This window comes from Lagenorhynchus albirostris, chromosome 19, assembly GCF_949774975.1.
Source record: "Lagenorhynchus albirostris chromosome 19, mLagAlb1.1, whole genome shotgun sequence".
In the NCBI taxonomy this organism is placed as follows: Eukaryota; Metazoa; Chordata; class Mammalia; order Artiodactyla; family Delphinidae; genus Lagenorhynchus; species Lagenorhynchus albirostris.
In genome coordinates this window covers 25,918,182-25,945,704 of record NC_083113.1, presented here as the reverse complement: position 1 = coordinate 25,945,704, position 27,523 = coordinate 25,918,182, and positions in this window count along the sequence as shown.

The window sequence follows — 27,523 nt, the reverse complement described above, 5'->3', positions numbered from 1 at the left end:
ATCACCAGCCTGCCTCTCTTTTCTGAATTCCTTTTGCCACAAGTCCTAGCACATGAACAGACCAAAGTTGGACAAGTCACCGAAAGGAATGGCCAACGAGGAGTGAGGATGCCATGGCCTAGAAGAGGAGGGACCAGGGGATGATTGAAGTGATGCTCTTTCACAACACCACATAAGTCTCCCCCACTGAATCTGGAGCTTCTTAGCCTCGTGGAAAGCCCAGGGCACTGGACAAGCTGTCTCCTCATCCCAGATCAGGGCGTTGCTGGCTGGCCCCTCCAGGCATCCCACCTCTGACCAGATCCTAACTCTGGTTCCCCAACTCCAGGGAAGGAAAACAGAATGTCCTGGAAGTGACAGAGCCCTAAACTACTCGGTTGGAAACAGAGTCACTGGAAGCCACAGGGAGAGGGAATGGGCCAAGAAGCTGATTGCATTGCCCTTGACAACAACACGTCCCAACAGCTCGAGTCAATACTGCAGCACTCACTGGGATGTGGTTTCCTGAAGCTCACAAATCTATATTGTTCTCAGGAGCAACCAACTTTTCTGCAGGCAGCACATGTCCCCTCCCGTGTGTGGGCAGCTTAAAGGGACAAAGAAACCCAGCCCAGAAGGTGGCTAAGCCCCAGCCCCCAGACTGACAGCCTAAAGGGAATATGGCATTTCACCCGCATGCTGTCCCTCTCCCTCACCCCGTGGCCACACCTCTCAGCCCCACAGTTGCAGTGGCCTCCAAGCAGAGATGTGATCTTTGTTGTAGTCTCTCTCCTTTCCAATCCAGCCTAATAATAGTTGCTAACATATATTGAGCATTTATCATATATTAACTGTCCAGAAGATAACTTTACAAATATTAACTCATTCGATTCTCAGAAAACCCAACCCTATGGGGTAGATATTATTAGTATCCCCATTTTTTGGCTGAGGAATCTGAAGCACAGAGGAGTTAAGTAACTCACCCAAAGTCACACAGCTCCTCAGGGATGGAAACAGGCAGTCTAGCCCCCACTCTTCACCACCATGCTATACCACCCCTCACAGAGAACCCTTCCCATAGCTCCCCTGGTTAAAGGCAAGGGCTTTGGAAACAGGCAAATCAGGATCAAATTTTCAGTTGTAGCCCTTACTAGCTCTGTGACTTGGACAAGCTGCCCAGCCTCTCTGATCTCATTTTCCTCATCTGTAATACGGATAAAGATGACAACAGTATCTATCTTATAGGGTAATTCCAGGGGTTCAATTAGATGACCCATTAACCTTTCCATCCCCACTGCCCATCCTACTCTGAGCTGTAACGATACCAAACTATTTTCGGTTGCCCACACATGCTCTGCATATCCTGCTGCCTCTGCCTGGATTGTTCTCTACCCCCTCTTATCTGGCCAGTTCCTTCTCACCTCTCAGGTCTCAGCTGGATATGCCTCCTCTGAGAAGCTTTCCCAAACTTCCATTATGCACTGCCTGTCTCTTCGGTGTTTTCCACAGGCTTGCACGTCCTACCATGGTCCCTATCACACTCGACTGTCCACAGATGTGTCCTCCATTGGGCTGTGAGCTCAGCAAGGGCATGACAGTGATCTCGTCCCATCCTCAATCCACAGTGTCTAGCGAGGTGCACAGAATAAGTCAGTAAATATTTGCTGCACAAATGACTAAATGAATATTTCTTTTTATTGATGTTTATATTCTTGCTTTGTCCTTCTTAATAGATAGCAACAGCCATGCCTTACTATTTGTCTCTGAATTCCCCACTAGGCCCGGCACATAAGAGCAGAGCCGGGACTGGGGGAAGAAATCTGAAGTGCCAAGGGCGCAAAGGTAAGGAGAACTCAGCTTCGTGCAAGTGCAGGGTGGGCTCCTCCATTAATGACATCTAATTTAAATGAATGGATGGCCCAACAGTTCAGTTATGAATCTCCATCTCTGTCCTCCATCTCTGTCCTCAGACTTGTGATGATTTGTATTCGTCACTGAAGACTGACAGAGCCACACCTACCAGCTTCCTTCGGGCCCCTCGCTGGCGCCAGCCCCATCATCTGACACTCTGCTGTGGACCCCCACGTGGACCAGGCTGTGGGAGAAAAGGATGTTCTCAAAGACCAAGGACATGTGATGGGCAACCATGACGGGTGGATTGAAGTCAGACAGGCAGCGAAGGGACGAGAACATTCCAGGCAGAGAAGTGGATGAAGACAGCCAAAGGAACGTCAAGTTCATCGGGGCTCCAAAGAAACTCCTCTGACTGAAACTCAGCCTATAAGCCCATGAGAACAGCTAGAAAGGCAGCAGCAACCCCACCTTCGCATAAAACCTGCGAAGAATTTTTCCATCCATCGTTTCATTTGATCCCTACAAGAAAGGAATTATAATTCCTCCCATTTTATTGATGACGACACTGAGGTTTAGAAATCAAGTGGCTTGCTCAAAGCACACTAGTAAAGCTGGGTTTGAAGACTTGTTTAGCTACTTTGGCAGTTCCCACCCTCAAGGCTTAGTGGTGACATCCACCGCCCAGGTGCCCTACACCTAGAATGACTTTACACCTCCCATGGAGCATTTATGGGACCAGAGTCTCTTGTGATCAGAATTCAAAGACTCTTTGTTGAGAGTGGCTGCAAAGCATTTTTGATCGCAGTCTTTCTCTTACACAACTGGACAGAGGTCTGGGAGGACCAAGAGGAAAGGGGCTTGTTCTGTTACCCTGGTTTCTTGCTCAGCTCAGCGAATGGAATAACTAAGGCCTCCAACGCAGTGCCTGGGCTTAAGTGAAAACAGCAATTCAAAGACTCTCTGGCAAAGAATGCAGACAGCATGTCACTGCTCTCTGATGTGTCATCCAGATCTCTGTCCTTTGTGCCTACTGCCTTTGTGGGTAGGCACAGAAGCACAAAACAGGATGGATTAGCTAATCCCCTGCTGGCGGCGAGATGGGAGCCTGAAATTCAGCTCTGAGGATTCCTTGACTCTGGGGGTCAAGAAGTTAGCAGTGTCCAGAGCCAGCCCTGCGTGGCTCCCATTGCTGACAGCTAGCTGAAGGGCCCACATGGGCTGCTGGGAGGTCACAGCGGGGCGTTTCCATTTTAACCCCATTGTTTAGCCAAATGAAGCCAAGATATTCCTGCTCCCCACTGGAGAAGTCAGCCCGGCTTCAATAATTTCTGAGTGCTGACAGATAATTCAGAGATATTGGATATTCCACCACCTGGGGACTGCCCTTGCCTACCACAGCAATCAGTTACTGCCCGCCAACCAGGGGCCATGCAGAGGCCCTGGGCCCCCTCACGCCTTTACGATCAGGCTCCAGCGTCTTGGAAAATATTTCTTGAATTTATTTATATAATCACGTTAGGAAGGCAGTGAGTTATTGTGAAGTCAGCATTCTTCCATCTTCCTTCCCACTAATCCTTTGTTTGAGATTCTGCTTGAAGGACTCCGATTACTAATGCAATTACATGCTACCTGGTAAAGGGTAATCCAAAAAAAATTAAACCCTTCCACATATTGTATTTTTCACTCAGAGCCACCCTTCTCCTAAAACTGAGTGCTCACATAAATCAATTAACTACTGATTTTATGACTACCTGCTTTTAAGAACACATAGGCTTTGGACACCACCCTCATCTTTAAGATAAATGCTGCCTCTCATTTGGAACACCAGCCCTTCAGAGATCTCTGAGTAAAAGCCAACACTCTGAATGGAGTTGATTTTAATAACAACAGAATGCAAGACCACCACCAAGCAGGACCGCGTGTGTTTTATCCTGGTATCACTAAAACCCGAAGGCTTCAGGCTGCCTTGCTGACATTCATGGGCCTTAATATCATGCCCTCTTTCTTCCACTGACCATAGAATACATGTGAAAATAAATAAAATGAGGCTGCAGACTCCAGGAATATTCTTCTTGGAGTGGTTCAGGAGGCATGACATTGAACCTGTGGATTGTAATGCTAAGACACTGTTTGGTTCTGCAGTAAACAATACTATAAAGATCACCTAAACACTACTGAGTTTCAAATTTTACATCAACCTACAAACCACACAGGCTAAACTATGGTTACAGAGCAAAATATAAATGTTATCCAACTTAACAACATAAAAGTAAAAATACAGCGTACCTGAATGGGTGGAGGGGATTGGGAGGGAATTAAAAAGCAAATGATATTGTCTGTGGTCAATGAAATAAGAAATGGAAGTCTTAGAATGTGACTGAATTTGCCTAGGTGATCAGTAAGAAGAAATAGTGATTTAATTGTCTTTGGAGGAGAGGAGATACAAAGTGAAGGCTGGTATAAGGAAGCTAGATCTCTTATCACAAGAGGAAGTCGAAAGACAGTGTCCAGAGTTGATCAATCAAAAAACAACTGTGTAATTATATTATTTAGACATATAGAAGCAACTGTCAGAACTAAAAACAGAAACCATTAAAGTGGTGGCTTCAATTTAATCCTATGGTCAAGAGAGTGAGTGACCTTGAGTTGGGGGTGGATGGGGACTTCTGAGGGCTGGTCGTGCTCCATTTCTTGATCTGAGTGCTAGTTACAAGAGTATCTTTGTAAAAATAATCAGCCACATACTTATGATGTCTACAATTTTTCTATTTGTAGGGTACATTTCAACTAAAATTTCCTCACTAAAAGCGGCTGCCTCTGGGGAACAGGAGTACAAGAAATGAGGGGAGAGACAGGGTATCATTGTTTTCTCACCATCAGCCCAGCTGATTATTCAGCCCAATTGGATTATTTTTAACCATGCAAGGTTTTACTTGCATGAAAATTAATTATGTTTATGCTGCTTCATACTGGACCCTCAGGTCACTTCTCAGGTGTGAGAAGTTCCATGTCCTCTAAAGGCAAAATTCCATGATGTGTATAAGGTGCTGGGGGATGGATATCAGCAGACTTGGGGAAGTGCTTTCAGATCCCCCAACAATTTGGGTAGTGAGTTCACTGTCATTGGAGATGCTGAAGACAAAGAGATAAGGAAGAAATGTTTCAGACATTACATGAAATTTCTAAAAATCTTATATGTTCTGGTATAGTTATAAGTCATAATTCTAGTTATTACTTTAAAATGTATATCTCAGAAATAACTAAAAAAAAAAGAGAGAGAGAGAGATAAGGAAGGAGCCCTGCCCAGGGGACTGTGGATGCAGTTTGGTTATTGCTGAAACTCAGCAACTCTGGGGGCTACAGATACTTTGGTCCGGGGCACCTGCATTTCTTCTTTTTCTTTCTTTTTTTTTTTTTTTTGAACCTTTTTGGTCCAGAAAGAAAACTCAAAAGTTCAAGAGTTCCAGTAGAAAAATACTCCTTACAAATTGGGACAAGATCAGAACTGGAAAGAGGAGAGTCAAAGGAATCCCTTTTCTCCACATTGATGTTGGGTAGGGGTTGGGGGGCGGTGACACTGGGGAAGAGAATACACCAGCTGGACCAAACCAAGTGTGGATGCTTCACCACCTGGGGACTGCCCTTTGCCACTGCCCGCCAAGCAGGGGCCAGGCGGATGGTCGATGGCATCAGGTATCCAAGGGTTAGGAATTTAGGATATCTTCTGCTCTGAGACCTCTACACCAGGGGTCAGCAAACTGTGGCCCAGAGGTCAAATTTTGCCCACTGCCTGTTTTTGAATAGCCGGTAAACTAAGAATGACTTGACATTTTTAAATGACTGAAAAATATCAAAACAAAAATAAAACATGCCATGACACATGACATTTAAATTTCAGTGTCTATAAACAAGGTTTTATCGGAACACAGTAGTGTTCATCATTTACATATTGTCTCTGGCTGTTTGCTACAACAGCAGGGTTGAATGGTTTCAACACAAAGCCTAAAACACTTACAATCGGGTCCTTTACAGAAAAAGTTTACCAAGCCCTTCTCTATACCATGGCTAGTAAAATAGCATCTGTTCATCCGGCGCTTTTAACTCCCAAAGAACTTGTCTCACTTTGTCATGATCTTCTTGTTTAACATGCTGTAGGAGGAATCTGGAATCAAAGAATTTGCAATCATGGAATATAAACAGGCCCTGGTTTGCAGACTCCCCAACCACGACTCCCCAGTTTCACATCTGGGAAACTGGAGTCCCTCCTGAGAAAGTGCTCCCCTTTGCACTTAGGTCATTGTCTTGGGGCTCTTGCGTCATGTGATCAAATCCCCCTCAAGCTCCCTTGCAGCACGGGGTTCAAAAGAGGAACTCAGGGGCTTCCCTGGTGGCGCAGTGCTTGGGAGTCCGCCTGCCGATGCAGGGGACACGGGTTCGTGCCCCGGTCCGGGAGGCTCCCACATGCCGCGGAGCGGCTGGGCCCATGAGCCATGGCCGCTGAGCCTGTGCGTCCGGAGCCTGTGCTCCGCAACGGGAGAGGCCACAACAGCAAGAGGCCTGCGTACGGCAAAAAAAAAAAAAAAAAAAAGAGGAACTCAGGACCAGAACTCAAGCACAGGAGCCTTGGTCCACCTTGCAGATAAGGCAACTCATCAAATTGCCAATTTACTAAGCTCATGGTGGTTTTGTTGTTGGGAAATTATCATTTGCCTCCAGTCCTCCTGGTGTTTCTGAAAGCAGGAAAGCTTTTCCTTAAGCACACCCAGTCTTCCCTGCCTTCGCAGAAGAACGTCCGTTCTGATTTTTGGTAGGAAAATGACTAAGGAGAATTGCCCTGGCTCAGTTACTGTAGGGTTTTACAGTCTCTGGGGACAAGGCAGGAGAGAACAAAATGTTGACAGATTCTTCAATTATTGGATGAAGTGCCAATTGGTGTGTTGCTTGTTTGACAGATTGATTTTTGGTGAGCTGACTCTTGCTGGCTTCCAAGCAAAGCGCAAATCTGAGGCTGGATTTTGGAGACCACTCACTTGGGGGATTCTCTGTGGCAAATTAAAGCTAGGGAGTGAGGCCAGGCCCCTGCAAAGGCTCCAGTTCCTCAGCTGGGTCCAGCCGGCTAGTCGTGCTTAGCTCCCAGCTGTGTGCCTGGACTTGGCTTCCCAGGAGGCAGGGCTCTTCTTCCCACCGCCTGACGGGTTGCCTTGGAGACCGAGAGCTCCAGGGAGAAGAGAGGTACTTGCAGCCTCCCCGGGCTTGCCTAAGTAGTGGGCCTTTTTACCCTTTTTTCCTTGCACAAAGGACAGCATCTGTCAGATAAATTCATCTCAGCGAAGTTGGAGGACACCTGGAGCCTGACCGATCACCCCGGCAAGCCCCATCTCTGCCCACCCGCAGCACAGTGTACAGTAAGTGAGCAGCTCTGCCCTGGGGGCAACCACACACTTCCCCTTGCCCGTCTCACCTGTTAATAGCAGAGTTCTGAAATCAACCCACCTGGATTCAAATCCTGGCTCCTCATGTGCTAGCAGTGTCACCTGAATGAATGATTTTGCTTCTCTAAACCTCAGTTTCTTACCTGTAAATCTGTGAAGTTGAGTTTTTTTCAATGTACCTAATTCAGAAAGTAGTGAGGGTTCATTGAGGTAATGCACGTAAAGCCCTTGAACACTACCTGGCCCACAGAAGCAAATACCATGCTATTAATATTTCCTTTGGTGGGAAAAGCCCTGCCAAATGTGAACTGGAGTGCCTAGCTAAAGGAAGAGCTGGAGTCCTCTGGCCTGTCCATCACTGAAGCCCTGGTGGGTGGCGATGATGAGCCCCAGGGGTTGTGGGCTGGTTATTTGTTCGGCTGGTCCAAATGACTTATTATACCAACCCCTGGCAAGGGAGTAGAAAGGAAGAAGATAAAAAATAAGAGCATCGATTTTTCCAGCACGTGAAACCAGCAATGTTATTTCCAGATCCATCCTTTCTGAAATTAAATTAAATAAAGTTTAGTTCAGTTTGTCAATTTGCTGAAAACCATCATCACCTGACTTTCGGCTTTGTAGTGAAGGGGCTCATGGACGATGTGTTTTCCAGGTAAGTGTTATTGCTTTAGGAGAAGTGAGGGCTTTTGATAACGGTCCAGATTTTAAGAGCTTTTCAACAGAATGAGGTAGCAATTTGCAACTGCGTTTTCCATAACCATTAGGCGGACATTTTAATAAATAGGGGCAGTGGTGACAGAGTCCTCCAGGAGTGAGTTAAAGCTGCAGGACTCCACACTTTTACTCAGAATACAGTCCCCAAGGTGGGTGAACAGTCCCCCTGCCTTGAGATACACTTTTGAAAAACCAGAAACATATTCCCCTTTTACTTCAATTATGAGATTTTTCTTTCCTTCAAAAACAATAAATGTGCCAGTTATTTCAGGTGAGAAAACATAATCTTGAGATTGCCTTAAGGAGAGGTGTTTTCCAAGCCCAAGCTCACCCAGGTAAAGGGCTAATAAAAGCCTCCAGAGGGGCCAGGCGGGGGCAGACAGGAGTAATAAGTGGCCTGTCAGTCATGGTAGACAGGCAGAGCCAATCAGATGGGCTTGGGGGAGATCCCACATGGTGAACAGACTGGAAGTGGGGAGGGGTTAATGAAAACCGGTTCTATATCACTGGGCCACTGTGAGGATGTTTCACTAATTACCTCCACACTGCCTGGGGCTTCAATCTGTCCCTAAGATCCCTGACCACTGAAAGGTCAGAACCATGGTTTCCAGGATGAGTAAATAAAGATGGCCAAGGGAATCAATCTTTTATTGAAAGTCATGGCTCGAGGACATGAGCTGTTCCGGGTGGTCTGAGTTGTTCAAGAGTTTGGTCCTAGGTCTGGTGGGATGTCCAGAGTGGCTTCAGCAGGGCCGACAGCTGAATTCACTCTTTCAAAACTGGTTCCCACTTATGCAAACTCTGAGTTGAGTGGCCCCCCGCCCCATTTGTGTGAAACCATCCTCAACCTTCTTGGGGCAGAATTACCTGGTGTTCCCTCGCTACTCCCAGAACATTTCATACATACCCCAGTGAATACCCTCGAGCACCCAGTACTGTAATGATCTGCCTGGGTGCCCGTCTCCAGCCTCTGCAACAGTGCCTGGCACAGAGGAAAGGCTGGCCGACTGCATGAAGAAAGGGATCCCATGGAAACCCCTCTAGGACACAATGACAATGGTTTGTCAGAAATTCTGGCTTGAGTTCATTATAATGTGGTTTGTAGTTGGGGACATTTTAGAAAAAAACGAAAGCCCTGTTTAAGTAAATCACGGTACATCCATTCAATAGGCTATTATATAGCCATGAACAATGATATAGCAGATGTATATTTATTTCTTTGAAAAGATCCTTGTGATGTGTGATTAAAGGGGAAAAAGCAGGCTACAAAACAGTTTGCATAACATAATCCCATTTTTATTGAAGGAAAAAGTTTGTATTTCACACACACACAATCTTGGGTTACATCAATAGAGGTGACCACAGGAGCTACACTGAAGTATCAGATTTAAGAAGAACTTTGACAAGGTGATCTTCACCCAGAAAAGGGCGATTGATTGAAATGGAGAAGAATCCAAAACCACGTCATTTGAATAAGGATTGAAAGAACTGAGTCCTTTCCTAATTGGGATAAAAAAGACTCAGAGTCGGACTGAAGGATACGGGGCCAACGAGAACACTCACAGCATAAGCTGAAAGCTCTTAAGAGACACGGGAGAGGTAGTAACGCTGCAGGGAATGGGATCAAGTAAGGTCCCATGAACAAGGTGTCCTTTGAACTTGGCTCTAAACTCCAAAGCTGAAGGCGGCATTTCCCAGCCTTTATCTACTGGCGTCCCAATCTCACAATTTTGGCATTTCCTTGTTCTGCCTGTATGATTGTTTACTTATGTTCTTCTTTTAAATTGTCTTATTTTGAAATAAATTAGTTCCAAAAGGTAACTCTGCCTCACTAATGATATGGAAAAACCAATATTGCCACCACAAAGAAAGCATTCATAAAAACGCATTTTAAAACACTCCAGAGTTGTTAAATCCCAGGTAAGTATTGGTGGCTGAAACCTCTGCACCTAAGATCTGTTTCTTCTTAATTATAAAGGAGAGAGTAACAAGTATTATAAAGGTGTTAGAGACATGCTCACTGCCATCACTACCACCCTAGCCCTGCCACCCAGGAACTCTGTCCTGGCCAGAGAAGCATGAGAGGAGACCCGCTTCCCTTCCCTCCAGGGATCCGGTGTGATGGAACACAGCATCCCAGCAGGTAGAGGAGAGCAGGAAGGCCTCCAAGACAGGGGAAGAGCCTAGCAAAGTTGGGGGGTGCTGTAGTCTCCCCAGAGTAACAAAGCACAGACTTCTCATTGTAATCTTGTTATACGGCTTTGATTGTTGTGCTATGTGAATATATTAACCTTTCAAGACAAAACAAAATATATGTATGATTTTTTTAAATTATCATGCACACTCATACACACACATACATAATGCCTTGTACAGCAATATTCGAAACAAACAAGTGGTCCAGACACAGTACAGAGCAATGGCCTTGGAGCTGAGCTGCCTGGGATGCATCACAGCCCTTCCACTTACCAACAATGTGGTCTTGAGTAGATCTTTTAACCTTCCCAAACCTCATTGTCCTAATCTGTACCAAGGGGATTCGATCTCTGCCCCTGGGTTATGGGACACATTAATAAGGTGATCTAAGGTGATCAATGTAAAGGCCCGTGCCCTTCACAATCATTCAGTGAATCATTGTGTCACTACTTCCTCACCTGTCTCTGTGGTCCTTTGCTTATTTCAAGTGCATCTCTATGTGTATCTTTTCCTATCTGTCTCTGTCACCCTCATTCCCTTCAGTTCTAAAATAAAACTGAAGCATATTTTGTGTCATTTATTACGTTTAGGTAATAGACTGTGAGAATGTTCACATTTCTCGAAGCAAACAAGCTGGTTACTTTAAATTGCTTTTTACTTCCTTGGCCTTCCATTTGATTTCAGGAGTGTGGGTCAGCGACTTTTAATAGCAAAACTGTTCACCAGCTCTGGTGCAGAGACCAAGGCCATGGTCGCACACACAGAATGTGTACTGGCAAGAATGGGCCTTTCCCATCAAGCATTCTCCAAACCACAATGGTGGGTGAAGAGCCCCGGAGAGATCGAAATGTTTCTGTTGAGTTTCATTTCTTTGAATATTTCTGCTGCAACTCAACAGAAGTCAGTAAATCTTGGTTTAACTGCCGCTATTGAAAGGGGAGGGCACAAAGGTGCAAAAGTCTTCTGGGGGCTCCTGAAGTGTCCATTTACAGACAGCCTTAAAAACATGACGCATTTGTTTTCTAGTTTGCAGACTCGCACACAACTTCATCCCCCTCCATGCCTCCATCATCCAAGGCTGCTTTCTAAAGATAGAAGGTTCTTGCAGGACACTCCTTTTTCACTCATTAACGGTGATCAGTAAACCCTGTGGTGTTCATTAAAATGTTCCTCTGCTGCTCAGAAACATTTTTTTTTCTTTGAAAGCCAACTTTAGCTGCTGTGAGGTCAAAGAAATATATAACAATTATGAAGAAGGTAATCGCCATTGTACTTTCTATTTTGAGTACGTCCTGGGGGCGGGCAAGCAATTGTGATTTATTTCCGTTCAGACCCATGAGTCTCATCTGAATATTTACTGGGGCTGTGCTCCAATGGGGCGATGCGGACGTGCGGCGGGGTGAAGAGCCAAAAAGTGACGGCCCTCCGCACAGAGGAGCCCGTGACTTCTAACCCTACCTGGGTTTGCTTTTATGACTTTCATATCCTTGAAGTTATTTAAAAGAAGATGAAATATGACAGGTGCTGGGGTTGGCAAAAGCCGCAAGTTGATTGCATTCTGGGCTGCCCGTGGGAACCTCCTCTCGGAACGCCGTCAGCACATTTAAAACTATGCGGTGCATTGCTGTCCTCTGCACTTCTCCCCCGACTTGCAGAGCAAACCTGGCTCAGCGCGTAGACAGGTGGAGCCGGACATTTGTTTCCTGCTGGCTGGCTTCTCTTAGGTATGTATCTATTGCCCAACCTCAGTGCGTGGGGTTCAGAGGAGCCTGACTACTCCCCATTCCTCAGCGTCCGGGGATAGGCATGTGACCAAGGCTAGCCAATCAGAGCACACCTCCTGGTCAGAATGATTGCTTCATGTGACTTACACTGGGCCAATGAGAGCCTTCCCTAGGGCTTTTTGAGGACTCTGAGAAAGAGCTTCTCTCCTGCCCCTGTGGTTATAATCTGGCTTGAGGTAAGCCTGGATCCAGCATGCTGGGAGAGCCTGCATGGTGGGAGGATCCAACATTATTAACAACAGCTGAGATCAGAACTGCGGACCCCTCTGAGGACATTCAGCCTTGCCTGAAACTCTTGGAATTTTTAGTTAAACTGAGGCCATAATTCCTTTGCATTAAGTCATATTGACTTCAGTCTCTGACAAAATCACAAGATGCCTGACTAGAGGGGAAGTCTTTTTTTTTTTTTTTTTTTTTTTTTGCGATACGTGGGCCTGTCACTGTTGCGGCCTCTCCCGTTGCGGAACACAGGCTCCGGATGCGCAGGCTCAGTGGCCATGGCTCACGGGCCCAGCCACTCCGCGGCATGTAGGAACTTCCCGGACCAGGGCACGAACCCGTGTCCTCTGCATCGGCAGGCGGACTCTCAACCACTGCGGCACCAGGGAAGCCCTGGGGAAGCCTTTTTACTATAACCAGAAGAGCACAGAGAATATTCCCTGCCTATAATACTTTCCCCACTGGTTCCCTAAAATCAAAGCATACCCCAGAGTTTGCCACTCCCTTACTACCTCTCCCAAGAGCAGTTCTTTAAAATATCATTGCACATGAATCCTCGTCTTAGGGACTGCTTCTTGGGACCCCAAACTAAGAATGTGAGGATTAAATGAAACAATCTGTAGAAAGTATTTAACACAATACTTGACTCCTAATATATGCTCCATAAATGTTGAGCATTATTCTTATTTTTGCTACTGTTGTGGTTGTTATGTTGATAGAAGACCTTGAACCAGAATCCAATTTCCCGACAGCTAATCCTGTATTCTTCCAACTATGCCAGTGTTTCCTAAAATGTCAAACATATACCACAGTTGATCCACAAAATGATTTTAATTGTTAGACGTTTTAATGTTTTTTAAAGTTATGTAGTTATGGCAAGTAAGTGCTGTTTTCTATTGATGGTAGTGGTCATAAAGTTTCTTTATAAAATAAATGTCTTTCGGTAATAAATATGAGTCAAATTTTTTAAGTAAGTAAAGGACACCTCAAACTTTACGAAGATATGGCTAAAATTGTGGAGTTGGTCTACTAACAGAAAACCCTGAGCTACCCACACCACCCACCAGCCAAAATCTTCCCGGCAAATGGCTTTATGGTCACCGCTAAGGTCTTGCAGGACCTGGCAGAAATGAGTGGTGAGTCAGAGCCCCCATCGTAGCTGTTACTGTGCCCCTTATATGCTGATGCTGGGCTCTGTAGTTGCTGGAGGGAGGGAAGAGAATGAGCAATGGGCTGAGGAGAGAAATGTAGCATCTCTGGGAGCTGGAAAGAAAAGTAATTTGGGTTCCTCAGCCTGAGAGAAAGATAGATAAGAACACAGTAAGTGAGAAACCACAGCCTGGAATGCTTACCAGGTGGGATGGAGATGCCCTAATATGAGGCTGGCCCCAGAGAACCTCACCAAGTGAGGTTACTCTTACTACCCACCTTTCCCAGCCCCAGCCCCACTCTTGTGGACGCCGTCATAGTCCAGGTCCAGAGCCAGTTAAACCCCACCAACTAACTAACTGTGTAACTTGAGGACAGCTACATAACTTCTTTGAGCCTCCATGACCCCATCTGGAAAGTGGGGAGAGTGAGCCTCACGCCATAGCAGGCCGGCCAGCAGCACAGAGGAAGTCATTTACAGAGCCTTTAGCACAGGTTATGGTCTAGGAAGGGCATTTTCAGATGTGTGCTCTCTTCATTCCAGTCCTAACCAGGGCAGAAAGTCCAGTGTCACCCACAGCTCACCAACAGATAGAGTCCAGGGATTAACTAGCACCTGCAGCCAGGGTCTGGAGCATCTCCTCCATATCTACCTGGGTCTCTGGCCCAGCCTCAAGCTTCCCTCCAAGGAAATACACCATGCCCTTTATGTAGGGTGCTGTTGGTGCCCCACCCAAATCCCCACCACTGGGCCAGTTACAAACCATATACACTGCATGTTTGGACTGCTAAGGGCTCACAGCTTCATCTTCCTCCAGAGAATTGCACTTGACTGATGGGAATCACCTCACCCAGAGAAGCCTGGGTCTTCAGGCAGTGACTGGCGCAGGGATATAAAACCTCGTCACTTTGCCTCAAGAAGATGCAACTCTGGGGGGCTATTCATTCTCCAGGGCCTTCAGAGGGATCAGGCTGAGGCTAGATGTCAGCTGAAACCACATCTTTGCTTCTTCCCCTACCCTATCCTGCCCTCCTCACTCCATCACAAGTTTCTTCTGAACATACTCCCTGAATAGATCACTTGCACAAAATTCCCATCCCAGGCTCTGGTTGGAAGCTGATCAAAGATACCTTTGTGCATTAAACAAGATGCTTTCCACAGAAGGCAAGATAGGCCAGCTCCTGCAGAAGCTAGCTCTGGCTGACATTTTCCCTAAATGAAGATAGTGTGACAGAGGATGTTGAGAGGCAGGGGGCCTGGTTCACTCTGTTAAGCATTGCTGAAGAGCCAAAGCTCTGGGAGGGCAGGACTCTGGACAGCTCCAGGGATCTAAGCAGTCGTGACAGCCCTTTTCCACAGGGCTCTGGCCTTAACAGGACTCAACTCCAGCAGTCTAGAGCATGTGAGATGAAAGCCAAGCCCTTTGCTATGGCCATCAAGGCTTCGCGTGATCCAGCCCCTGCCGAGCTCTCCAGACTCACTTATTATCACTCTCCCCCTTGCTCACCATCCTCCAGCCACACCAACTTTCCTTCTGACCATATATAATGTCAAGCTTTTCCACCTTAGTGTACTTTCTGTCCCTCTTTTCAGAAAACCCCTTCCACATCTCTTCCCATGAATAAGTTCTCATTCAGGACTTAGCTTCAATGACCCTTCTCAGATAGGGATGGGACCTGCAACTCAGGGTGGGAGCTGTGATGGAGGAAAAGTTTCCACACACTAGGAAGCCCCTTCACTGGCGGAGATGGGGTGTAGCGGGGGGGAAGCTTCAGAACTACAGAGGACAGCACAGCAACAGGGGTGCGGATGGCAAAGTGGAGAGATTCCCGCACAGAGGATCAGTGCCGACCAGCACTCACCAGGCTGAGAGACTTGTCTGCTCACCTGCTGGGGCGGGCGGGGGCTAGGAGCTGAGGCTTGGACTTCAGAGGTCAGATCCCAGGGAGAGGACTGGGGTTGGCTGCGTGAACACAGCCTGAAGGGGGCTAGTGCACCACCGATAGCCAGGAGGGAGTCTCAGAAAAAGTCTGGAACTGCTAAAGAGGCAAGAGACCATTGTTTCGAGGTGCACGAGGAGAGGGGATTCAGAGCACCACATAAACGAGCTCCAGAGATGGGCGCGAGCCGCGGCTATCAGCCCGGACCCCAGAGACGGGCATGAAAAGCTAAGTCTGCTGCTGCTGCAGCTACCAGGGAGACTGTGTGCAAGGTTCCCCTCCCGGGAGCCTGTGCAGCCCGCCACTGCCAGGGTCCCATGATCCAGGGACAACTTCCTCAGGAGAACACACGGCATGCCTCAGGCTGGTGCAATATCACTCCAGCCTCTGCCACTTCAGGCTCGCCCTCCATTCTGTACCCCTCCTTCCCCCTGGCCTGAGTGAGCCAGAGATCCCTAATCAGCTGCTCATTTAACCCCGTCCTGTCTGTGTGGGGAACAGACACCCTCAGGCGACCTACATCCAGAGGCAGGGCCAGATCCAAAGCTGAACCCCAGGAGCTTTGCAAACAAAGAAGAGAAAGGGAAATCTCTCCCAGCAGCCTCAGGAGCAGCGGATTAAATCTCCACAATCAGCTTGATGTACCCTGCATCTGTGGAATACCTGAATAGACAATGAAATCATCCCAAAATTGAGGCTGTGGACTTTGGGAACAACTGTAAACTTGGGTTTTGCTTTCTGCATCTAATTTGTTTATGGTTTTATGTTTATCTTAGTTTAGTATTTAGAGTATATCATCACTGATAGATTTGCTTATTGATTTGGTTGTTCTCTTCCATTTTATATTTTTTTATACATACATATATATATTTTTTATTTCTTTTTACTCTTTTCCTGAGTGTGTATGTGTATGCTTCTTTGTGTGATTTTGTCTGTATAGCTTTGCTTTTGCCATTTGCCATAGCGTTCTGACTGTCTGTTTTTTGTGGGTTTTTTGTGGGTTTTTTGGTATAGATTTTAGTGCTTGTTATCATTGGTGTATTTCTTTTTTGGTTGGTTGCTCTCCTCTTTCTTTCTCTCTTTTTTATTACTTTATAATTTTTTTCTATTTAAATAACTTTATTTTATTTATTTACTTTTTTCTCTTTTCTTTCCTTCCCCCCGCTTTTGTTCTGAGCTGTGTGGCTGACAGGGTCTTGGTGCTCTGGCCAGGTGTCAGGCCTGAGCCTCTGAGGTGGGAGAGCCGAGTTTAGCACATTGGTCCACCAGAGACCTCCGGATCCACATAATATCAAATGACAAAAGCTCTCCTAGAGATCTCCATCTTAACGCTAAGACCCAGGTCCACTCAATGACCAGAAAGCTACAATGCTGGACACCCTATGCCAAACAACTAGCAAGACAGGAACACAACTCCACCCATTAGCAGAAAGGCTGCCTAAAATCATAATAAGTCCACAGACACCCCAAAACACACCACCGGGTGTGGTCCTGCCCACCAGAAAGACAAGAGCCAGCCTCATCCACCAGAACACAGGCACCAGTCCCTTGCATCAGGAAGCCTACACAACCCACTGAACCAACCTTACACACTGGGAGCAGACACCAAAAACAACGGAAACTACAAACATGCAGCATGTGAAATGGAGACCCCAAACACAGTAAGTCAAGCAAAATAACAAGACAGAGAAATACACAGCAGATGAAGGAGCAAGGTAAAAAGCCACCAGGCCAAACAAATGAAGAGGAAATAGGCAGTCTACCTGAAAAAAAATTCAGAGTAATGATAGTAAAGATGATCCAAAATCTTGGAAACAGAATGGAGAAAATACAAGAAATGTTTAACAACGACCTAGAAGAACTAAAGAGCAAACAAATGATGATGAACAACACAATAAATGAAATTAAAAATTCTCTAAAAGGAATCAATAGCAGAATAACTTAGGCAGGAGAACGGGTAAGTGACCAGGAAGATAAAATAGTGGAAAGAACTAATGCACAGCAGATTAAAGAAAAAAGAATGAAAAGCATTGAGGACAATCTCAGAGACCTCTGGGACAACATTAAACGCACCAGCATTCAAATTATACAGGTCCCAGAAGAAGAAGAGAAAAAAAAGGGACTGAAAAAATATTTGAAGGGATTATAGTTGAAAACTTCCCTAATATGGGGAAGGAAATAGTCAATCAAGTCCAGGAAGCGCAATGACTCCCATACAGGATAAATCCAAGGAGAAACAGGCCAAGACACATATTAATCAAACTATCAAAAATTAAATACAAAGAAAAAATATTAAAAGCAGCAAGGGAAAAGCAACAATTAACATACAAGGGAATCCCCATAAGGTTAACAGCTGATTTTCAACAGAAACTCTGCAAGCCAGAAGGAAGTGGCAGGACATATTTAAAGTGATGAAAGGGAAAAGCCTACAACCAAGTTTACTTTACCCAGCAGGGATCTCATTCAGATTTGACAGAGAAATTAAAACGTTTACAGATAAGCAAGGTTAAGAGAATTCAGCACCACCAAACCAGCTTTACAACAAATGCTAAAGGAACTTCTCTATGCAGGAAACACAAGAGGAGGAAAAGACCTACAATAACAAACCCAAAACAATTAAGAAAATGTGAATAGGAACATACATATAAATAACTATCTTAAATGTAAATAGATTAAATGCTCCAACCAACAGATATAGACTGGCTGAATGGATACAAAAACAAGACCCGTATATATGCTGTCTGCCAGAGACCCACTTCAGACCTAGGGACACATACAGACTGAAAGTAAGAGGATGGAAAAAGATATTCCATGCAAATGGAAATCAAAAGAAATTTGGAGTAGCAATTCTCATATCAGACAAAATAGACTTTAAAATAAAGACTATTACAAGAGACAAAGAAGGACACTACCTAATGATCAAGGGATCAATCCAAGAAGATATAACAATGGTAAATATTTATGCATCCAACATAGGAGCACCTCAATACGTAAGGCAAATGCTAACAGCCATAAAAGGGGAAATTGACAGTAACACAGTCATACTAGGGGACTTTAACACCCCATTTTCACCAATGGACAGATCATCCAAATGAAAATAAATAAGGAAACACAAGCTTTAAATGATACATTAAACAAGGTAGACTTAATTGATACTTATAGTACATTCCATCCAAAAACAGCAGATTACACTTTCTTCTCAAGTGCTCATGGAACATTCTCCAGGATAGATCATATCTTGGGTAACAAATCAAGCCTTGGTAGATTTAAGAAAATTAAAATCATATCAAGTATCTTTTCTGACCACAATGATATGAGACTAGATATCAATTACAGGAAAAAATCTGTAAAAAACACAAACATATGGAGGCTAAACAATACACTACTAAATAACCAAGAGATCACTGAAGAAATCAAAGAGGAAAAAAAAATACCTAGAAATGAATGACAATGAAAACATGACGACCCAAAACCTATGGGATGCAAAAAAGCAGTTCTAAGAGGTAAGTTTATAGCAATACAATCCTACCTCAAGAAACAAGAAACATCTCAAATAAACAATCTAACCTTACAACCAAAGCAATTAGAGAAAGAAGAACAAAAAAACCCAAAGTCAGCAGAAGGAAAGAAATCATAAAGATCAGATCAGAAATAAATGAAAAAAAAATGAAGGAAACAATAGCAAAGATCAATAAATCTAAAAGCTGGTTCTTTGAGAAGATAAACAAAATTGATAAACCATTAGCCAGACTCATCAAGAAAAAATGGGAAGAGACTAAAATCAATAGAATTAGAAATGAAAAAGGAGAAGTAACAACTGATACTGCAGAAATACAAAGGATCATGAGAGATTACTATAAGCAACTATATGCCAGTAAAATGGACAACCTGGAAGAAATGGACACATTCTTAGAGAAGCACAACCTTCCGAGACTGAACCAGGAAGAAATAGACAATATAAACAGACCAATCACAAGCACTGAAATTGAGACTGTGATTAAAAATCTTCCAACAAACGAAAGCCCAGAACCAGATGGCTTCACAGGCAAATTTTATCAAACATTTAGAGAAGAGCTAACGCCTATCCTTCTCAAACTCTTCCAAAATACAGCAGAGGGAGGAACACTCCCAAACTCATTCTGTGAGGCCACCATCACCCTGATACCAAAACCAGACAAAGATGTCACAAAAAAAGAAAATTACAGGCCAATATCACTGATGAACATAGATGCAAAAATCCTCAACAAAATACTAGAAAACAGAATCCAACAGCACTTTAAAAGGATCATACACCATGATCAAGTGGGGTTTATCCCAGAAATGCAAGGATTCTTCAATATACACAAATCAATCAATGTGATAAACCATATTAACAAACTGAAGGAGAAAAACCATATGATTATCTCAATAGATGCAGAAAAAGCTTTCAACAAAATTCAACACCAGTTTATCAAAAAAACTCTTCAGAAAGTAGGCATAGAGGGAACTTACCTGAACATAATAAAGACCATATATGACAAACCCACAGCCAACATCATTCTCAATGGTGAAAAACTGAAACCATTTCCTCTAAGATCAGGAATGAGACATTGTTGTCCATTCTCACCACTATTATTCAACATAGTTTTGGAAGTTTTAACCACAGCAATCAGAGAAGAAAAAGAAATAAAAGGAATCCAAATTGGAAAAAAAGTAAAACTGTCACTGTTTGCAGATGACATGGTCCTATACATAGAGAATCCTAAAGATGCTACCAGGGGCTTTCCTGGTGGAGCAGTGTTTAAGAATCCACCTGCCAATGCAGGGGACACAAGTTCGATTCCTGGTCCAGGAAGATCCCACATGCTGCAGAGCAACTAAGTCCGTGAACCACAACTACTGAGCCTGCATGCTGCAACTACTGAAGCCTGTGTCCCTAGAGCCCGTGCTCTGCAACAAGAGAAGCCACAGCAATGAGAAGCCCACTCACTGCAATGAAGAGTAGCTCCACTCACCACAATTACAGGAAGCCAGCGCACAGCAACGAAAACAAAACACAGCCAAAGATAAAATAAATAAACTAAAAAAAGATATACTTATTAAAAAAAGATGCTATCAGAAAACTACTAGAGCTAATCAATGAATTTGGTAAAGTAGCAGGGTACAAAATTAATGCAGAGAAATCTCTTGCATTCCTATACACTAATGATGAAAAATCTGAAATTAAGAAAACACTCCCATTTACCATTGCAACAAAAAGAATTAAATTCCTAGGAATAAACCTACCTAAGGAGACAAAAGACCTGTATGCAGAAAACTATAAGACACTGTTGAAAGAAATTAAAGATGATACAAACAGATGGAGAGATATACCATGTTCTTGGATTGGAAGAATCAACATTGTTGAAAATGACTATCCTACCCAAAGCAGTCTACAGATTCAATGCAATCCCTATCCAACTACCCATGGCATTTTTTCACAGAACTAGAACAAAAATTTTTATAATTTGTTGGAAACACAAAAGACCCCGAATAGGCAAAGCAATCTTGACAAAGAAAAACAGAGCTGGAGGAATCAGGCTCCAGCTTCAGACTATACTACAAAGCTACAGTAATCAAGACAGTATGGTACTGGCACAAAGACAGAAATATAGATCAGTAGAACAGGATAGAAAGCCCAGAGATAAATCCATGCACATATGGTCACCTTATCTTTGATAAAGGAGACAAGAATATACAATAGAGAAAAGATTGCCTCTTCAATAAGTGTTGCTGAGAAAACTGGACAGCTACATGTAAAAGAATGAAATTAGAACACTCCCTAACACCATACACAAAAATAAACTCAAAATGAATTAAAGACTTAAACGTAAGACCAGACACTATAAAACTCTTAGAGGAAAACATAGGCAGAACTCTCCACGACATAAATCACAGCAAGATCCTTTTTGACCCACATCCTAGAGAAATAGAAATAAAAACAAAAATAAAAAAAAGGGACCTAATGAAACTTCAAAGCTTTTTCACAGCAAAGGAAATCATAAACAAGACAAAAAGACAACCCTCAGAATGGGAGGAAATATTTGCAAATGAAGCAAATGACAAAGGATTAATCTCCAAAATATACAAGCATTCATGCAGCTCAATATCAAAAAAACAAACAACCCAATGCAAAAATGGGCAGAAGACCTAAATAGACAATTCTCCAAAGAAGATATACAGATTGCCAACAAACACATGAAAGGATGCTCAACATCACTAACACTAGAGACATGCAAATCAAAACTGCAATGAGGTATCACCTCATACCGGTCAGAATGGCCATCATCATCAAAAAAATGTACAAACAGTAAATGCTGGAGAGGGTGTGGAGAAAAGGGAATCCTCTTGCACTGTTGGTGGGAATGTAGATTGATACAGCCACTATGGAGAACAGTATGGAGGTTCCTTAAAAAACTACAACTAGGACTACCATATGACCCAGCAATCCCACTACTGGACATATACCCTGAGAAAACCATAACTCAAAAAGAGTCACGTACCACAATGTTCATTGCAGCTCTATTTACAATAACCAGTACATGGAAGCAGCCTAAGTGTCCATCGACAGATGAATAGATAAAGAAGATGTGGCACATATATACAATTGAACATTACTCAGCCATAAAAAGAAATGAAATTGAGCTATTTGTAGTGAGGTGGATGGACCTAGTGTCTGTCATACAGAGTGAAGTAAGTCAGAAAGAGGAAAACAAATACTGTATGTTAACACATATATGGAATCTAAAAAAAAAGTTCTGAAGAACCTAGGGGCAGGACAGGAATAAAGACACAGACGTAGAGAATAGAATTGAGAACATGGGGAGGGTAAAGGGTAAGCTGTGACAATGTAAGAGAGTGGCATGGACATATATACACTACCAAATGTAAAGTAGCTACCTAGTGGGAAGCAGCTGCATAGCACAGGGAGATCAGCTCGGTGCTTTGTGTCCACCTAGAGGCGTGGGATTGGGAGGGTGGGAGGGAGACGTAAGAGGGAGGAGATATGGGGATGTACGTATATGTATAGTTGATTCACTTTGTTATACAGCAGAAACTAACACACCATTGTAAAGCAACTATACTCCAAAAAAGGCGTTAAAAAAATACAGAAAATTGAACACTTCTTACATCTGGTAGCTGATTAAAAAAAAAAAAATGACCCTTCTCAGAGAAGCCTTCCTTGTTTACCTGGTTATTCTTTGTCACACTCCTCTGTTTCATTTCCTTTTTAGCAGTTGTCATCTGAAACTATCTTTATATTTGTGTCCTTATAAATCTATCTTTTAAAATCTATGTTGACATAGAAAAAGTGATCTGAATCCCCAGTACCTAGGACAATATCAGCATGTGGTAAGTGCTCAAAAAGTTTTACAAATAAAAGAATGATCATGCCCAAGCTTCTGAGTCTCTGCCCCAAGGGTTGTATTCCCAGGAGCGAGAACCTGATGGGCTCAACTTGGTCACATATCCCCCTCCCCAGACCAATTAGGGTCCTGTCATACAGACATGCCCATTGGTGGCTCCCCCTTGGGGATGGAGCACCCATCCTAGAGAAGGAAGATCTTAATCTGAGGAGCCCCCCCAACTGGTGTTTGCCATGGCTCAAATTCACAGCTGCTGCCACTCCCCACTGCCATGCCTTCTGCTATAACCTTGCTCTGTGGGTGCTGGTTCCTGCCTCTGTGGCTGGAATGTAATAGTCGCTTGCGTGTTGTGTGCTGGAACCTCAGCTCTGATCTCTGCAGCAGGGCCTACCCTCCGTATGACAGGGGTAGCACTTAAACTCTCCTTCTTCACCTCTCCAATGACAGAGGAAGCACTTAAACTCTCATCAGCTAACACTGACCAGCTAAACACCAATGTTTACGCTTCTCTTTCCTTCACAATCACATTCAAACACATTATCTCATCCAGTACTTAAAAATTCCCTGTGAGGTGGGCAGGACAAAAATGCATCCGCACTGGGGCACTAAGCTGGAGGATGGCATTTTTGCTCCCCTCAGGTGGGAGGCTACCTAAGATCGAAGCTGACACAAATGAAAGGAGAATAAAGTGACGAGGAAGGCAGTGTCCTGAGGAACTGTCTGAAGCCCTGGTTCTTAAGCCAATTCTATTCATAGACTATTTAGACATGTACATGTAAAACACCAGTTTAAGTTGACTTTCTGACACTTTCTACTTGAAAAGCCCAGATGATGAGGACCTGTGAATCTCACATTCTGCAGCCCCACTCCCAAAGACACTCAGAATTTTAGAAAGAGCTTTTGATTCTGCCCTTTAAGTTCCAACTTGGAGCCATTAAGTAGGTATGCCATATGCCAGAGTGGGAGAGGCAGGCAAACTCTGGAGCCAGAGTATCTAGGTTCATATCTGGTTCTTCCACTTATTAGCTGTGTGACCTTGAGAAACTTACTTAATCTCTCTGATTTCAGTTCCTGTGTCAGTTAGGGTAGGGTAGGTTACCCTATGATAACAATCTCAGAACCGCAGTGATGAAAAACAATAAAATGTATTTTGCACTCACACTCCATGTCCATCATGGGTGGTCTGGGGGTTCTGCTACACATCATCCTCACTTTGGGACCCTATATGACAGAGTACCTGATATACTGAGCATTGCCAGTCTCTGTGACAGAGGGAAAGGAACCAATCACCCACTGGCTCTTGAAGCTTCCACCTGGAAGAGATGCATGGCACTTAGGCTCACATTTTTTTAACCAAAGCCACTCACGTGGCTATCCCTAACTTCCAAGTGGGCGGGAGTATGCAAACTCATCATATACTTAGAAGAAAACCCAAAAAACGATCTGCTGAACAGCACCAATAATGACCACATTTCCCTCCTATGTAAATATGGATAATAACTGTACCTACACTACAGGTTTGTCCTAAGAATTAAATGTGTGAATTCACATAAAGCACTTAAAACCATGTCCAGCATGTAGTAAATACTGAATAAATGTTACCTATAGCTATTCATATGTGCCAGGTGCCTTACCCCTGGGTCTTACCCTACCTGAGAAGATACTTGCTTTGCTGAGTGACCTGCCTACCAGAGAACTAGAAAAAGCATGTCCAGGTCACATCTTACTGCCAGACAGCAGCAAGAGGTGCAGAGACCAATTAGTGACTTGATTACAAACCGTGGGCTAGGTTTGTCATTAGCCATCACTAGCCCTTAAATCCTTCCAAATTTAAAGAAGCAGAGATCGACTTGCTACCTAAAAACGGGCAATTCTTTGGCTTGTCCGCACCGTGTCTGCTTCTGGCCCCCCACGGCAACATGGGGATGGGACTCAGCAAGCATTCGCTCTCAGTGCAGATACAATCAAAACCCATGGTGTACCTTCCCCCAACTCCCCATCCCATCCCCCACCAACAGTAACATTTTCATTGTCTCCAGCAGAACACTTCCTCATCTTGAGGGTAAACATAGAAGCATGTCATAAGGAAAATTTATTTTTAAAAATCCCCATGTGTAACCTCAAAATAGCTCTAGGATTTATCCTAAGGATATGCTCTCCAAAACACATGTTCAAAATGCTCATTGTTTGTGCCCCAAAAGACTGGAACAGTCATCAAGTGCTGTGTGGTTAAATATGGCGTGGTGAATCCAGTTTTTAAAAAGTCCATTTACATTTTGAAAAATGTAAGAGAATTAGAAATAAGTGGCAGTCTTTAAAAGAATTAGCATTGTTAGTATGTCCATTACAATAGATCAAATAGTTTTACAGGTACTAATATGTAGACTCTGTGAAATATTATTAAGTGAAAGGGCAAGATGTAGAGTAATACCTATATTATAACCCTGTTTGTATACATTTTAAGAATGTATACATATGTAGGCTGGTAGAGACCATACAAAATTATTAATTTCCATGGGGAACAAAATTCTGAAAGGGTGGGGCTGTGTGGTTAGGGAAGGTGAGAGAAGAGAGGTGTGTAGTTTTCATGATTTACCTTCTTGTGTCATCTACATTTTTATCATGTCTGAGTTACATTTATATTTAGAATTTATTTAAACATTTTAAGGAGTGATAATCATTTGGCCACACAGGAGCAGGAGTTAACATCTCTGGAGAGTGTAGGTAATACTTACTGGAGTCAGGGAACTGGAACTCTTCTTTTTTTTTAATTGAAGGGTAGTTGATTTATAATGTTGTGCTACTTTCTGGTGTACAGCAAAGTGATTCAGTTAAACATTATATATATTCTTTTCCATATTCTTTCCCATTATAGTTTACTCCAAGATACTGAATATAGTTCCCTGTGCTATACAGTAGAACCTTATGTTTATCTATTTTATATACAGTAGCTTGCATCTGCTAATCCCATATTCCTAATTTACCCTCCCCCAGCCTTTCCCCTTTAGTAACCATAAATTTGTTTTCTATGTCTGTGAGTTTATTTCTGTTTTGTAAATAAGTTCATTTGTATCCTATTTTAGATTCCACATATAAGTGACATCATGTGATATTTATCTTTCTCTGTCTGACTTCACTTAGCATGATAATCTCTAGGTCCATCCATGTTGCTGCAAATGCCTTTTTATGGCTGAGTAGTATTCCATTGTATATATGTACCACATCTACTTTATCCATTCATCTGTCAATGGACATTTAGGCTGCTTCCATATCTTGGCTGTTGTGAATAGTGCTGCAGCGAACACTGGGGTGCATGTATCTTTTTGAATTAGAGTTTTCTCTGGATGTATGCCCAGGGGTGGCATTGCTGGATCATACGGTAACTCTGTTTCTAGTTTTTAAGGAAACTGCGTACTGTTTTCCATAGTGGCTGCACCAATTTACAGTCCCACTACATTCCCAGTGTAGGAGGAGGGAACCGGAACTTGTAAGCATCTTCCCAGGATGGGGAAAGGGTGTATGCTTGGCCCAGGGAAGACCCTCGGGCTCTGCTGAGGCTGACTTTACCCTGGGGTGCCAGGGAGGCCCCCAGTGATGAGGGGCAGCCAGAGGCCATGTGTGAGTATGTAAGGGGGTCTTTGTCTGAGCCACTGAGCCACGGTGGTGTGGCAATGTGTGAGCAGCTCTGCTGAGGGTTGAAAGAAGTACTGGCTGGTGGAACATCTGGAACTGGTGGGGCGAGCAGCAGCCCCTGAGGTTGGCATGGGTTCATCATAGGCCTCATCACCACAAGCACCTCCAGGAGGGGTACATTTCCGACTGCCTACCTTGCATGGGTATTTTAAGGACTGGATGAGGCCATGTGCATAAATGTGGATTAGAACGGATACAGAAGATACTGCTACCATCATCCCCTTTTCACAGAAAAGGAAAATGAGGCAGGGTGAGAGAAATGCACCCCAGTTCTCACAGCTTGTCAGGGGGGAGCTAGGATTCAAACCTGGGCTGTCTGCCCCCGAAGCCTGGACTCTGAAGCCATACAATTCACTGCCTCTTCAGGATGCCCTACAGAACTCTAGCCCCTACACAGAGAGGGACCCCCCCCCATTTGCCACATTCACTGCAGTGTCCCCAGTTCTGCATGAAACACTGGCCAGTAAATCATGGAGCAAGTGGCTCATTGCCCTCCTCACTCTGGCCCCAGGCTCTCGAGGACGCTCCTGCAGGGATGGCAGGCAGCCTGCTCTAGGTGCCCAGGCCTGGGAGGACCAGAGCTTGTGCTTCTTGGGTCCCGTGAAATGATGGGCTCCATCCCCTGGTCCCGTACAGCTAGCCCACCAGAGGCCAGCAGACACCTGTGTCTCACCCCGAGGAAGCCCTGCTCTTTGGCTCAGACCCCCCAGGGCATAGCTCAGCATCCCAGGTCCTCCTTGGCCCTAAACCCTGACCCTTCTGGCCAGAGTTCTTAGGGCTATGCCTCAGGCAGGATGGTACAATGGACAGCCTGGGAGTCAGGGTGCCTGGCTTCTTGTCCTGGCCTTGCTCTCATGATTTTTAAGTAAATGCATTCATTCTCTGGCTTTGTGACCTGGAAAAATCACATAGGTGCTCTATGCCTCAGTTTCCCTATCTATAAAATGAGTCCTATTCAACTTGCCCTAACTCATAGCTTTGCTGCCAGGCACATGTGTATTATGATAGATTTACCAGATGCTGTGGTGCACTTCCCAGATCCCTCTTTCGTGACCAAGAAACACCTTCTCTCAGCTGCGGCGCATTGGCCACTAATGGCTCAGAGCTGAGTCCTTCCCCAGGAGCTGCCTTCAGCTGATGGGAGCTGCCTTTCCCAAGGTTATGTCCTCTCCCTGGG